Source organism: Procambarus clarkii, chromosome 16, assembly GCF_040958095.1.
Source record: "Procambarus clarkii isolate CNS0578487 chromosome 16, FALCON_Pclarkii_2.0, whole genome shotgun sequence".
In the NCBI taxonomy this organism is placed as follows: Eukaryota; Metazoa; Arthropoda; class Malacostraca; order Decapoda; family Cambaridae; genus Procambarus; species Procambarus clarkii.
In genome coordinates, this window is record NC_091165.1 from 45,152,502 (window position 1) to 45,157,408 (window position 4,907).

Consider the following 4,907-nt stretch of genomic DNA (forward strand, 5'->3'; position numbering starts at 1 on the left):
TACTCAAACCTGAATCTAAATCATTTATATATATTATAAACAACAGAGGTCCCAGGACAGAGCCTTGAGGCACTCCACTTACAACATTTTCCCACTCTGACTTGATTCCATTTATACTAACTCTCTGTTTCCTTTGGTATAGCCATGCCCTAATCCAGCTTAATATAGCACCCCCAATACCATGAGACTATCTTTTTAATCAGTCTTTCATGTGGCACTGTATCAAAAGCTTTGCTAAAGTCAAGGTATACAACATCGCAATCCTTACCACTATCAACTGCCTCAACAATGCTAGAATAAAAAGATAACAAATTTGTTAAACATGAACGGCCATTTATAAAACCATGTTGCGACTCAATTATTAATTTATGTTTTTCAAGATGAAGACGAATTTTATTTGCTATTATAGATTCGAGTAACTTTCCCACAATAGACGTTAGGCTAATTGGTCGATAGTTAGACGCAAGTGATCTATCTCCTTTCTTAAAAACTGGTATCACATTAGCAACTTTCCAAAACTCTGGCACTCTGCCTGACTCTATTGATTTATTAAATATGGTTGACAGTGGGTCACAAAGCTCCTCTTTGCATTCTTTAAGCACCCTGGCAAACACTTCATCCGGCCCTGGGGATTTATTTGGTTTGAGTTTTACTATTTGTTTAAGAACATCCTCCCTGGTAACTGCTAAACTCGTCAACCTGTCCTCGTCCCCACCCACATAGACTTGTTCGGCTGAAGGCATATTGTTAAGTTCCTCTTTAGTAAATACAGATACAAAATATTTGTTAAAAATACTACTCATCTCTTCATCACTATCTGTTATTTGACCTGTCTCAGTTTTTAATGGACCTATCCTTTCCCTAGTCTTAGTACGATATAACTGAAAAAACCCTTTAGGATTTGTCTTTGCTTGCCCTGCTATGCAAACTTCATAGTTTCTTTTTGCTTTCCTTATCTCTTTTTTAACATTTCTAACCAGTTGTACGAATTCCTGTTCTAAAGTGACCTCCCCATTTTTAATCCTTTTGTACCAAGCTCTCTTTTTACCTATAAGGTTCTTCAAATTCTTTGTTATCCACTTTGGGTCATTAGTATTCGATCTATTCAATTTGTATGGTATACTACGTTCCTGTGCTTTGTTTAGAATATTCTTAAATAAGTTATATATTGAATCCACATCGAAATCCCCATTTAAGTCACCTATCGCTGGGTTCATGTCACGCTCCAAGACCGGCCACACACCCCATACCCAAGACTTTCCAATCAATTTGACCCAAAAAATTTCTTAGGCTATTAAAATCAGCTTTTCGAAAATCTGGCACTTTAACAGAATTTTCTCCTACTGGTCTATTCCATTCTATGCTAAATCTGATTTCTTTGTGATCACTGCTCCCTAGCTCACTCCCTATTTCGATGTCATTAATTTGCGTTTCCCTGTTAGTTAACACTAAATCTAAAATATTATTTTCCCGTGTTGGTTCCTTAATGTGTTGCGTAAGAAAGCAATCGTCAATTAATTCTTGAAAATCTTCTGCTTCACTATTCCCTGTTTTGTTCAACCAGTTTATTCCGCTAAAATTAAAGTCACCCATGACATAAATACTGTTAGATCTAGATGCTCTAGATATTTCATCCCATAGATGCTTTGCTTCCATTCTGTCTAAATTTGGTGGCCTATATATTACTCCTATTATAATATTATTAGCTTTTTCGTTTAATTCAATCCAAATAGTTTCTGTGTGTGGCTCTGTTTTGATTCCCTCTTTGAGACTACATTTCAAATTGTCCCTAACATATATGGCTACTCCACCTCCTCGTCTAATATATCTATCTGTGTGAAATAGTTTAAATCCATATATTTGATATTCAGCTAATAGTTCTCTATTTTCTACATTCATCCACGTTTCGGTAAGTGCAATAATATCTATTTTTTCTGTGCAGACAAGAGCATTTAATTCGTTAATTTATTTCTTAGGCCATCATTCTGAGGCCTAAAGATGAGTCGGCCGCTACGATTCTAAAAAATTACGCAAAATGTGAGGAATTGAAACCAGAGGATAAAATAAGTAAAATCACTGTCCTCCACTATCCCTTGCATATGGTCCTTGGCCATCTCGAAAAGCTGAATTATGTGGTGTCAGCAGAGAGATGCCAAGTACGAACCACAAAACAGGAAACTCGACAAGTCCTTCTCACAGTAAGAGGACGGATCCCGGAGAAACTTGACCTTGGAATCTGGGGCGTGTTCCAACACAGGCCTTACACCCCAGAACCCCTCAGATGCTTTAGATGTCAGGATTTGGGCATCACAAAGATGGCTGCCAACGCCCAGTGAGATGCAGAGTCTGCAGCCAGCCCCATGACACAAAAACATGTATTGATAAATTCAAGGCAAACCACCCTGTTCAGGCAAAGTGCCCAAATTGTTCCAAGGCACATCATGCCTGGAACTTGAAATGCCCTGAAAGGCTCAAAATGCTTCAAACGAACCCCACCACGCCTACAGCGGAGCCGAAACCCCCACTAAAACTAATACCAGCTCCCCTGCCCACAAAAACCGCGTGGGGTCTACCCATTCAGGAAGAGGGGGCACACGGTCCTTCACCATCGGCCATGATGAAGGCTGAGAAGACCATTGTACAGGACAAAAATAAAGATGGAGGACACAAGAATCATGTTCAAAGCAGTCGCCCTCCCATTTCATCCAGTAAGCACACTGGGGCCAATAGGAGTAGCAATTCCAGTGCCAAAGTTACCACCGAGAAGGGTCTAAAAGCTACTAGGCCCCAAACCTGCACAACATTAAATAGTGCTCCCACTGAACTGGACGCTCTCTGGCCAATGCTCAAAACTTTGGTCACTGAGTTGATCGAAAGTTTGCTGTCATCACATGGAATCAAGCAAACCACAGACTCGGAAGACAATTGAGCACAAGCTCAAGAAATTCGAAGATGTAATATCCACTCCGTCAAGACAGCAGGGCAGGAGACACCCCCATAAAGAACAGAAAGAGTCCAGCTCGTCGGAAAGTGACATTGATAAGTCAATTTCAGGTCCACTAAGAACCTATACACCAATTGCAACTTCCATGGCGTGTTCATCAGACTCCATAGATACCACGGAATTATCAGCAAATTCCAAGAACCTAGAGGTCTAAAGATCCTGCAATGGAATGCGCAAGGACTGTGCACTAAATTCCAACACTTGCAATGCATAGCAGCAACCAAGGGCATAGACATCCTGATACTACAGGAGAGCTTGCTTCGAGCTGGATTAGAACCTAAAATCTCAGGCTATCGAGGCTTCTTCCTTCCATGGATCAATGGGCAATGCAGGGGATGTGCAATCTATGTAAAATGTGACCTGATCTCCAAGTCCATAACCAGCCCACCCAATTGTGGAGCAGGGACAGAGGTAATGGGAGTTACCATGAGCTAAGACACGACAAACTTGAAGTGTTCAATGTGTACAGGTCTCCACATGCCGAAATGGATCTCTCTGTTATTTGGGCACGCGACAACAACAAACACAATCATTTGTGGAGATTTTAATGCCCATCATCGATTGGCACTGGGCTCGAACAGAACAAATGAAGCCGGCATTTACATTGCACATCTACTAGACCAGCTTTCAGAAATACAAATCCTAAACAAGAATGAACCTACCCACATACGAGGAGGCAGATTAGATCTAACCTTCGTTTCAGCCTCCCTAAGAGATGCAGCAACATGGTCAGTTGAGCCCACACTCACAAGCGACCACTATGGGGTCCAAATTGATCTTAAGTTAGACCTACCAACCCCACCTCGCCTCCATCTGAAGCCTGGAACTTTGCTTTAGCAAACTGGGACCGATTTCAAAACCTCATTTCAGAGTGGCAAAGACACTATGATCTTCCCGAAGACATTAATCAGGCAGAACAAGAATTTGTCAAAGCGATTCAAAGTGCAGCCAACCACTCAATCCCACTGAAAAAACAGTCCACCGGACACCATAAAGATCGTTGGTACTACTGCGAACGTGTCAAAGAACTCAACCATAGACTCAACAGAACAAGAAAGCTATACAAAAAGCAACCAAGTGACCGCAACAGGATCTTACTTTGTGAGATCAAGGAACATGTGCATCGAGAGACCAGACAAATAAAAGAACAAAGGTTGCTGGAATGGTGTTCACACCTGAATGAACACACCTCTCTCGGAGAGATGTGGCAGCAAATTCACCGAGCCAAAGGGAATAAGACACCCAAAGCTCCACACCCCAAGGATCCTCAACAGGAAGCCGAAGTACTGGCAACCAGGTTTGCAGAGAGAGCAGCCAGCAATCAACTTCCACCAGATGTATTAGCAGTACAGACCGGACTAGAGGAAGAAAGGTGGCACAGAATCCTTACAGCATGTGAAGAAGTCTCTGACACTAATGCCCCTTTCACACTGGATGAGCTCAATCGGGCTAAGAAAAACTCCAAAGATACATCCCCTGGAGCCGACAAAATAACCTATAAAATGATTAGAAACCTCAGCCCAGAGGGAGACGCTGCATACCTAAGGTTAATTAATTTAGCCTGGACTTCTCAAACTAGACCTTCTGCTTGGAATAGAGCAGACATAGTGCCGATCCCAAAACCCAAAGATCCAGCTAATCCCAGGCCCATCTCTCTCCAAAGCTGTGCAGCCAAGACGGCTGACAGAATGGCACTCAACAGACTGGAGTGGAAAATGCCTGAACTGCACCATGATATGTATGCCTATAGAAGAGGGGTTGGCACATGGAATGTATTACAACTCTGTTAGCCCACTTGAATGACAGACCAGGAATGCTGATATTCCTGGACCTCGAAAAAGCCTTTGAACTGGCTAGCGCCCCAGCTATTCTCTGCTGCCTCATTGACAAAGAGGTCAGAGGC